At 43.6% G+C, this 11,319-nt stretch overlaps 1 long non-coding RNA gene across 1 annotated transcript; it reads left to right on the forward strand.

The window, feature by feature from the left end:
- Positions 1-2,666: 2,666 nt before the first annotated feature.
- Positions 2,667-3,928, forward strand: LOC125706887 (uncharacterized). The gene is made up of 3 exons (XR_007382092.1): positions 2,667-2,738; positions 3,013-3,170; positions 3,412-3,928. It is a non-coding gene; the product is annotated as an uncharacterized LOC125706887 (long non-coding RNA).
- The last annotated feature ends 7,391 nt before the right edge of the window (positions 3,929-11,319 follow it).

Here is an 11,319-nt window from a genome sequence, read left to right on the forward strand (position 1 = left end):
ATGGCGATACTGCTACACGTGTGTATATATATGAGAAATTACACACAAGGGTAGGAATATTGTAGCAGAGCCGATGACTAAGGATCGCAACCTACAGTGCAGTCGTTATGGCAACCGCCCCTTGCCAAACAGACTGTGTCGAATTTGGACAAGTGTGATCTCACAATCAATACTCCCCGGTGCTTCCCATATGATATTTTTAGCCCTAAATTCAGATGTTGGAAGTATACAGGTTTGCAGGGAACAACTTGCAAGATGGAAGAGTGAAAGATCTTTTGCTGCAGCTGTAGAGTGTGCAGTGAAATACTTATAGCTGGAACATATACACAATGACAGTGGCGAAATATTAAGCTTGAGATGATCTTTTATTTATTAGTACAGGCACATGAGCACATAGGAATTTTGTGTGGGACACATGATACAAATATGGAGAACATGGACAATGATGTATATGTACAGTACTGTACAAAAGTCAAAGAAAGTGATGTTTAATTTGATCTTCATGTTGTTATCAAACTATACAATCTCTGACAAAGTGTGTCAGCTTAGCCGTTTCAAAACCTCTCCTTAATTCACTTCTGTATTTGCACTGGCCATCCAATACTACCATGATTTTTTTGACATGACCACTAGCACATCCATCCATCCATCCATTTTCCAAACCGCTTATCCTACTGGGTCGCGGGGGGTCCGGAGCCTATCCCGGAAGCAATGGGCACGAGGCAGGGAACATCCCAGGATGGGGGGCCAGCCCATCGCAACCACTAGCACATATCATTCAGCTAATCATTCATTATTGAGTTACTTAACTAATTAACTTAATTGATTGAGCAGGTGGTGAAATTTAATGAATACATGGAATGGCTGAGGTGTCCCGGAGGAGAGGTTTGGGAACTGAAGCGGTTTTCATCTAGCCATCCAACTAGATATCAGTAACTTTTTGGGGAACAGAAGGCATTCCTGTTAGTTTCTATTCTGTTACTGTTAATTTGCATACGTTCTAACGTTAAATTGGGTTTTTTTCTGAGGTAATGTACTACCCAGATAATTAACTTGAAATATTATCTTTGACTGCCTAAGACTTTTGTAATACTCTGTACATGGTTACCTTATATGTGGAACAGAGAAGGAGAGTAACAAGATATAAAAATTTATGTGACTAAAGATGCAAAAATTGATAAGTAGACTATTGCAGATGTGACTTACTGAAGTATATTTTGTAGTCTGATATTGAGACATTCTGTGGCTCATTGGGTTAGGATACGATGTCTTTGGTCGCAAGGTTGCCAGTTCAAATACCCAGGTAAACAAATAGGAGTAGCCTCACTGTTGGTGTTATGGTGTGGCCAAAAAGTATTCAAGCACAAACTCACAAGCTGCTCCAAATAATTGTCTTTAATCAAAGGGCAGGCAGCAGGGGCTGGTCAGACAGTCCACAGTCAAATACAAGCCAAGCACAAACAAATTACCTGCCAAATCAGTTGAAAAGGTTGAGAAGCAGGGAGAGGTCAGCAAGGCGCAGATGACAGGCAGGTAGGATGGGCAAAGAGTCTAGAGACAGAAAAACAGGTAGCAATCAGGAGGCAACAAAGATTGCTGGAACTCATAGACTGAACTTGATGATCTCACATGAGAGCTCCGTAGGCAGTGCACTAAAATAGGGCATGACAGACAACCAGATGAAGAGCAGCTGGGAGGGGGGCATGACTTGGCACAAGGAATACCTGAGACCAGGGCAACACTGTCCCTAGGTCAGGAGTGGACAGTCTCATCCAGTAAGGGCCATTGGATATGTGGGCTTTCACTGCAACTCCCTAATTAGAGGGCTGGTTGGATGAAGAGTTGTCACACCTGGGTTTCAACAGCTGACCCAATGGTTATCCCAAAAACCTGCAAACACACTGGATCTTTGCGGATAAAATTGGCCACCCCTGGCCTAGGCAAACCAGTTTGACTGGTTGTTGAGAGCTGCAGCGCTAGAGATCCATGGAAGGTATGGCATGAGTAGAAGAGGAGGACCTAGATGGGACATCCTGGAGGGCATCCCTGGCAAGGCTTTTAATCCCCGATTACTCCGAAGATTAGCTGACCGTGCTTTTAGACATAAGTGTCTGCTTTAAATGTAAGTAGGAATTCCCTAAGAATCTTGCACAGTTATGGCTGACTGGACCATAAGCCTGGGATATGTTACCTAAGTCTGCATGGTCTTAGAAAACAGTCTTATTGCAGAGGGGAAGAAGATATTTGTGAACCCTATGGTTTGTGAGACGGTGACATCGGAATTTATATTTGGTGTCCCGCCAGGTGGAGAGGCACTGTCCAGGCTGGTGAGGATCTCTGTTCATGCCTTACTCTATTCTTTGGCAGCAGCTAGTGCGCAGATTCCAAGGTGATACGACTTGCCCTAGTAATCGGTTCCAAACCACACGGTGATGGTTATGCTCCTCAATCTGCAGCATCATTCGATGACAACTGTGGTGTTTGTTGACCTGTTGAGGGGGGGTCAGGTGTGTGTGCCCAGGAACTTGTCGGCAGCTCCACTTCACTGCCTTTAATGTAAAAAGACTCCCGAAGAGGTTTCACGATTACTCCCTCTGTCTTACTGATTTTCAAGACAAGGTGTTCGTCTCACCATAGAGAGTCAAGTCACTGACCAGCTGCCGGGATGGAGATTCATCATCATTGTGGACCACGCCGAGAGCAGCAGTATCATCTGCAGGTTTAAACATCAAGCAGAGGTTGGTTTGGGTTGGATGGGGTGGGTATGCATTCATGAGTGTTCACTAAGAATAGTTTGGGATTCGGCCCTGAGGAGCACCTGTACTGAAGCATACCTAAATAGCACCTCTACCTACGCTCACTTCCTACGGTCCATGGCTGAGAAATTTCAGAATCTACTTACAAGTGGAGGTGGGCTGCTAGTTTTCAGTCAAACTCTGTGGGCTTGATTGTGTTAAAAGCCAAGTTGAAATCCTGCAGGAACTTGAGTACATAAGTGTTCCGTTTGTCCAGGCACTCGAAGGTAGAGTTGATGGACTCATTTGAGCAGCAGGGAAACGCAGGAGGGGAGCAAGATATTCCGAAGGGATATGGCGGCTGCTGCTGAGAGTGACAGGGCTGCAGTCCTCGAGGCAGGTTTCCATGCCTTTTTCTTCAGAGCTGAAACAATGGTGAGGCATTTGCTGTAGCGTGGAAGTTTCCTGGCCGAGCGGTATGTCGAAAATGTCCATGTGTGCCCTTGGCAGCTGTGGGGTGAAGAATTATCTACATATAGATATATCATTTGTGGTTACTGCCTTCCAAGTTACAGAAAATATTGAATTGTGACGATTTTATTGCAGTGCAAAGATTTTGGTAACATAAAACAGAAACAGATCTATACTGTTATTGTTCATGTGTGTCGCCCAGCAGGGTTGGACGTGTGCCTGTGATCGGAAGCTGAAATCCCAGTGTCTGCAGTGTGGTATCACCACTGGATCCCTGAGAGAGACCCCTAACCCTCAATTACTCCAGTGACTGGCTGACCCTGTTCTCTTAAAAAAATAAAAGGGTATTGATTTGAATAAAAGTATCTGCCAGATCAGGGGTGTCAAACTTCAGTCCTGGGGGGTCAGAGCCCTACATATTTTTGGGTTTCCCCTCATTTAACACATCTGTTTCAACTCCTTGCACCTCCTTGTGCTAATTACCACACAGCTCTTCATCCCTATGATAGATAAACCTTTTTAAAATTATATTCTTGGATATATCTACTTTGAACAGTGCTGTTCTTCCTGGGTTGGGTCTTTGGTCAAAATGGGCCTCCGGAACCAGTTTGATTGTTACTTCCCTCCACACTCTCTTTTCACTTGGTGTTAATCCCAGCCATACCCTGCTGCTTAAATGAGGCATAACGCTGGCAACATGAGACTGGGAACCAGTGTGATGAATTAACTCCAGTGATCAGAGGTTTTCAAATCGTTATATGTCAATGACCTTTTCCCCCACTTGGTAGCGACACTGCCTCTTAAATTCACAGAACAATGTGGTTGTTCCCGTTTGAGAAGTCATATTGTAGTACTTTCACGTAATAAAGAAAAAAAGAGATATTCTTTGTTTCAAGATCCCCCCCCCCCCCCCCGAGTTAGATTTAGTATAACGGACAGCACCATAACTGTAACCAAACCGGCAATTAAACCCAGGTATCATACTCAAAAAAGACAATTGCTTTGATATTCTTTAAAAAGACAAAAATTATACTAATTCTGGAAAACAATATTTCAACTCTACAGATCAAATATTAAAGTGTACTGAAGATTATGTAAACGCTTAAAAAAAGAAGAACTTAAAAATCTATGAAAAGATTCAAAGCGCAGATGGTGTTAAGAGGCAAATCCAAGGCATGGGGAAAATGTCTTTTTTGTTCTAGCATTTACAGAACGCCTTCTAATGTGGGCTTTTACTCAACTGTGCCATTCTTGCACAACAAATGGGAAGAACACCCACACAGACATGACATTAAAACTTTTACAACAATGAGCCTGAATCTTGCAGGATTTTTTTTTTCTGTTGGCCATTTGTTTCTCTTCATGTCCTAGAAAATGTATGTTTGACTGGGCCACAAAGAATACCAACCCAAAGGCATTAAATGAATCAGAAGACGAATTTCATACATTTCATGCAAGTTAGGTAACGGCTTAGGTTATACTTATGCTTACTTACTCAGTATTTATTCTATAATTTCTATAGGGATAGCCCAGGAAGCTATATGATTGTAAAGCGTATGTTCTCTCTTTAAGACAAAAGGTGACCTGGATGTGTCTTACATATCCAAAGTAACATGGCTTATTGCATATATTCAGTAGATTTATTTGGGGAGTTTTTGCATGTTATAGTGTTCTTGGGGGCTTGTTGGTTTGGTGAGCTAATGGGGGGGCGAAGGGGGAGGAGGATGGTAAGGATGGAGGTGATATTGTTTACACATTATTTAGTCTACTTCCTGCCTGTGGGTGGTAGTCAGTGGTGTGCAGTGGAAGTGGAAAAGGTGTCGCGATATCATCATCCGCAAGATTATCACGTTTAATTAAAATTCTCCACGCACACTTCATCGCAAATGTAATTTAAGATGCTAAGTCGATCTGAAATTGATGCAGTCCTGGAGAAATGAACTCATGCATGTTTAACGTCTGTCCTTTAACAGAATTACTCTGTCCTGTAAAAGAAAGCGAATACACAACGAAAATATACTGAAACCCAGAGATGGCCGATGAAAGTAGGCGTGTCTTAATACCTCTGGAAATGTAACTGGGATTTATATTCATTTATATTCATTTTCCTGAAGAAGTACTTAGTTTCTCGGCAACAAAAATGTCCCAGAAGCCAAAGTCAAATAGTTCTTTGTAAATATCGTACAGATCAGCCTCAATACAAGAAGACATATGTGTTATAGATGCTGTAGTTAGTGTATTGTTTAAATAAATGAGCTCAAATCTTGAGAGGATGTGGACGTGCCCAGTTATGTACGTATTACCTTGTAGAGGGTATCTGGCCTGAGCTTCCCCAACACATTGCTTTGGATAACATTTGTAAAAGAATGATACCGTCTTCAAGACACGTCTTTCATAAACATTACAACATCAGAAAGAAAAAGAACGCTAAGAGAGGCTGATGTAATTAGATTGAAGGAGAGTAAGATTTGACAATACAAGCAGCTGTCACCAGCTGATAAGCTGGATGCCCTAAGTATGTATGAGGTAGAGTTTTCCTGATGCAGCATTTTCATGGACATCCTCTGTCCTCTGGGTCAAATAATCCAAATCCCAACTCTGTCTGAGATCAGAATGTATTTTCCATTCTAAGATCCAAGCTACTTTGGATACCACATGGTTAACTCTACACAGAACATCTTCTATAAAAAGGGCTTTTCGGGTGTTTCGCTTTTTCAGCAATGTGTTGAAGTGCCATGTGCTTAATTTAATTTCATTTTATTTAAATTTCCCATAACCGCATTTATAGAACTTCCACTACCTTTAAATAGTTACTGAGAGATAGTACCTGGCACCTTGGGCGGAGCTTAAATTTGCCTCCGCTTCTGATGTCATAAGCGGGAGGGGGGCGCACCCCTTATTCTGATTGGTCGAGGGGTTACCTCCATATATCATACATGCTAATGCCACGTGTTGCCAATAGGGGACCATATGGTTTGGGTGATATGGGTTGCCGTTACACTTTAATAGAATAAAAACACATTACATGTATTTATTACGTTTTTAAGGAATAATGAAACATATAACGGGATGAATATAAGTGCATACACGTCCAGCGGGGGTCCGTCCGGCCGCAGCCACGGGTTGTTAGGACCCAACTTTTAGGCTGCGACTTGACAACCCGCATGTGTTCAAAAGTGGTAGGTGGTACATGTGTGTGAATCCTTTATTTGGCAAGCTAGGGAAAAAAACATATATATGAAAAACAGAGCATTGACACAGGAGTGGTGAGTGGTGCTGCAGGCTAAGTAGCCGTGTCTGTGATCAGAAGGTTGCTGGTTCAAGCCCAGCCTTGGCAGAAGTGGTAGGTGGCACATGTGTGTGAATCCTTTATTTGGCAAGATAGGGAAAAAAAACATATTTTCAAAAATCAGTATATTCCAGCAGGGGTGGCAAGTGGTGCTGCAGGCTAAGCCTCTGTATATATGATCAGATAGTTGCTGGTTCGAATCCAGCCTTGGCAGAAGAGATAGGTGGCACATGTGTGTGAATCCTTTATTTGGCAAAATAGAGATGTTCTTGGGAACATCACGGCTCCCATCACCAACGATCGACGAGCTCTGCGACCGTTTTACGGCGCTGTCATTGTCTGAAGATGCTGTGGATGGGAGCACCGACTCTGCTATGAAGATAATCAAAGGGGCTCTGGCCTGCATTCTGGATCGAGGAATCGAGGAGGACATGAAGGAGACCTGTATTCGGTGCTCTGTGAATCACCCAAGCCGGCATCATCACACGTGGCTGTACGACCCCCGAACCATTTTACTTCTTTACCAATTTTGAAAAATTGATCTAAAAGCTGTATAGACCATGGTTTAAACATGTCATCACAAAAGCGGTTGTGGTGTTCAATCCCCACCCCTCGCCCGTGAAAGTACAGGGTGCTGTAGAGGCCGTCATGTGTGAGCTTAAAGATGAAATAAATGTACGTGAGAAATTGCGTAAGTTGAAACGTGATGTTGAAGGGTCAAATTACGAGTGGGCTGTAGATGACGCGTTTAATGATTTCTGTAACTTACGCACATGCGAACCTCCTCAGGTTGCTGTGTAAATGCTGAACTATTCGATCAAAATGTGTGTGTGGCATTTTTTTTACATGCTTTCTATATAAAATGAGTTGACTCAAAAAAACACTGTGTCATTATTACTAAAGGCTCACGATGGATAACAAGCACTTGAAACGTGTCTATTTTACGCCATCAAACTCCAGGTGTTTTGGAGGCCCCCACAGATTATACAGATCGCTGATAGATGAAGATGGTGTGTGTAATATAAATAAGAAACAAGTTGCTACATGGCTATCTCTAAACCCGTAAAGGTGGCCGGTCAGAGGATTGATGGTGGCGTGATGCACTGAACTACCATGCACGTGGTGGAGGAGCTCCCTGGTTCGAGCCTCGGGCTGGGTAGTATCTGTTTTTGCGTCACGTCACCCGGCACATCATCATGATGAACCCTTAAGGGTGATCACTTGAAAAATGGACAGTGGCATGATGGGCTGTGTGACGTGTCTGGGGTGGAGAAGCTCCCTGGTTCAAGTCTCAGGCAAAGTTGTATCATCATTATGAACCCCTAAGGACGGTTAGTCTGAGGGTGGATGGTGGCGCGACGCACTGAGCGACCGTGCCTGTGGTGGAGGAGGTCCCTGGTTCAAGCCTCGGGCAGAATAGCAGCTTTTATTCAGCCTTGGCAGAACAGTCACAGCACAGACCTTAGAGCAACAGTCTTAACTCTAACACATAGAGATAGGTGGTACATGTGTGTGAATCCTTTATTTGGCAAACTAGGGAAAAAAAACATATATATGAAAAACAGAGCATTGACACAGGAGTGGTGAGTGGCGCTGCAGGCTAAGTAGCTGTGTCTGTAATCAGAAGGTTGCTGGTTCAAGCCCAGCCTTGGCAGACGTGGTAGGTGTCACATGTGTGTGAATCCTTTATTTGGCAAGATAGGGAAAAAAAAAACATATTTTCAAAAATCAGTATGTTGCAGCAGGGGAGGCAAGTGGCGCAGCAGGCTAAGCCTCTATATATGTGATTCGATGGTTGCTGGTTCAAATCCAGCTTTGGCAGAAGGGATAGGTGGCACATGTATGTGAATCCTTTATTTGGCAAGATAGGGAAAAAAAACATATTTTCAAAAATCAGTATGTTGCAGCAGGGGAGGCAAGTGGCGCAGCAGGCTAAGCCTCTATATATGTGATTCAATGGTTGCTGGTTCGAATCCGGCTTTGGCAGAAGGGATAGGTGGCACATGTATGTGAATCCTTTATTTGGCAAGATAGGGAAAAAAAACATATTTTCAAAAATCAGTATGTTGCAGCAGGGGAGGCAAGTGGCGCAGCAGGCTAAGCCTCTATATATGTGATTCAATGGTTGCTGGTTCAAATCCAGCTTTGGCAGAAGGGATAGGTGGCACATGTATGTGAATCCTTTATTTGGCAAGATAGGGAAAAAAAACATATTTTCAAAAATCAGTATGTTGCAGCAGGGGAGGCAAGTGGCGCAGCAGGCTAAGCCTCTATATATGTGATTCGATGGTTGCTGGTTCGAATCCAGCTTTGGCAGAAGGGATAGGTGGCACATGTATGTGAATCCTTTATTTGGCAAGATAGGGAAAAAAAAACATATTTTCAAAAATCAGTATGTTGCAGCAGGGGAGGCAAGTGGCACAGCAGGCTAAGCCTCTATATATGTGATTCGATGGTTGCTGGTTTGAATCCAGCTTTGGCAGACGTGGTAGGTGGCACATGTATGTGAATCCTTTATTTGGCAAGATAGGGAAAAAAAAACACATTTTCAAAAATCAGTATGTTGCAGCAGGGGAGGCAAGTGACGCAGCAGGCTAAGCCTCTATATATGTGATTCGATGGTTGCTGGTTCAAATTCAACTTTGGCAGAAGGGATAGGTGGCACATGTATGTGAATCCTTTATTTGGCAAGATAGGGAAAAAAAACATATTTTCAAAAATCAGTATGTTGCAGCAGGGGAGGCAAGTGGCGCAGCAGGCTAAGCCTCTGTATATGTGATTCGATGGTTGCTGGTTCAAATTCAGCTTTGGCAGAAGGGATAGGTGGCACATGTATGTGAATCCTTTATTTGGCAAGATAGGGAAAAAAAAACATATTTTCAAAAATCAGTATGTTGCAGCAGGGGAGGCAAGTGGCGCAGCAGGCTAAGCCTCTATATATGTGATTCGATGGTTGCTGGTTCGAATCCAGCTTTGGCAGAAGGGATAGGTGGCACATGTATGTGAATCCTTTATTTGGCAAGATAGGGAAAAAAAAACATATTTTCAAAAATCAGTATGTTGCAGCCGTGTTGGCAAGTGGCGCTGCAGGCTAAGCCTCTGTATATGTGATCAGATGGTTGCTGGTTCGAATCCAGCTGTGGCAGAAGGGATAGGTGGCACATGTATGTGAATCCTTTATTTGGCAAGATAGGGAAAAAAAACATATTTTCAAAAATCAGTATGTTGCAGCAGAGGAGGCAAGTGGCGCAGCAGGCTAAGCCTCTGTATATGTGATCAGATGGTTGCTGGTTCGAATCCAGCTTTGGCAGAAGGGATAGGTGGCACATGTATGTGAATCCTTTATTTGGCAAGATAGGGAAAAAAAAACATATTTTCAAAAATCAGTATGTTGCAGCAGGGGAGGCAAGTGGCGCAGCAGGCTAAGCCTCTATATATGTGATTCGATGGTTGCTGGTTCGAATCCAGCTTTGGCAGAAGGGGTAGGTGGCACATGTATGTGAATCCTTTATTTGGCAAGATAGAGAAAAAAAAGACATATATACGAAAAACAGCATGTAAGTATGGATGGTGAGTGGCGCTGCAGGCTGAGCCTCTGTATATGTGATCAGATGGTTGCTGGTTCGAATCCAGCTTTGGCAGAAGAGATAGGTGGCACATGTATGTGAATCCTTTATTTGGCAAAATAGAGAAAAAAAAGACATATATACGAAAAACAGCATGTAAGTATGGATGGTGAGTGGCGCTGCAGGCTAAGCCTCTGTATATGTGATCAGATGGTTGCTGGTTCGAATCCAGCTTTGGCAGAAGAGATAGGTGGCACATGTATGTGAATCCTTTATTTGGCAAAATAGAGAAAAAAAAGACATATATACGAAAAACAGCATGTAAGTACGGATGATGAGTGGCGCTGCAGGCTAAGCCTCTGTATATGTGATCAGATGGTTGCTGGTTCGAATCCAGCCTCAGCAGAGTAGCTGTGGAGGAGGGGCCACAAAGATGGAGGAGGGGCCACAAAGATGGAGGAGGGGCCACAGAGATGAAGGAGGGGTCATGGAGGTGGGCCACAGAGATAGAGGAGGGGCATGGGAGTGTGTTGCAAAAAAAAAATTTTTTTTTTTTTCAAAAAAAGGGTGGTGAGTGGCTAGTCTCTGTGCTTGTGATCAGGTCAGTGTGCTCAAGTCTGCCCTCAGCAGACCAGTTCCAGGGCAGGCCCTTGAGCACACTGACTGGTCCTGCTCTCTCTCTCTCTTCTCTCACTCCTCTCTCTCTCTCACACACACACACACTCCCACCACACACTCCGCACACCACACTCCTCCACACTCCTCCACACTGCAGGGTCAGCCAGCGCATCCAAGGACCCATCCTGTAACCATCCTGCTGAGGGCGGACTTGAACCGCCAACCTCAACTTTCCGATCACAAGCGCAGCGACTTAGCCCACTGAGCCACTCACCAGTCCCATTCAGAGCTCATCTTTTCGTAATTTTGACTCTCGAAACGTACGGGTCAGAGCAGATTCTGTTTACGGATCTGTGGCGATTTCTGAGCAACTTTTTACCCGGATCTGGTTCAGACTCAACTTGCTATGTGGCCCCTCAGAATTGGGACACCTGCCTTTACACACACATGAACTTTAATGACATCCCATTCTTAATACATAGGCTTTAATATGGAGTTGGCCTCCCTTTGCAGATATAACAGCTTCAACTCTTCTGGGAATCGTTTCACCTTATAGAAGTAATATTGGGTTACTAGAGGTGAAAATAGAGTTTAAACCTAACTCTACTCTAAGAAGAGTTTAGCCTAAGAACAAAATCAA

Source organism: Brienomyrus brachyistius, chromosome 13 (genome assembly GCF_023856365.1).
Source record: "Brienomyrus brachyistius isolate T26 chromosome 13, BBRACH_0.4, whole genome shotgun sequence".
Lineage (NCBI taxonomy): Eukaryota > Metazoa > Chordata > Actinopteri > Osteoglossiformes > Mormyridae > Brienomyrus > Brienomyrus brachyistius.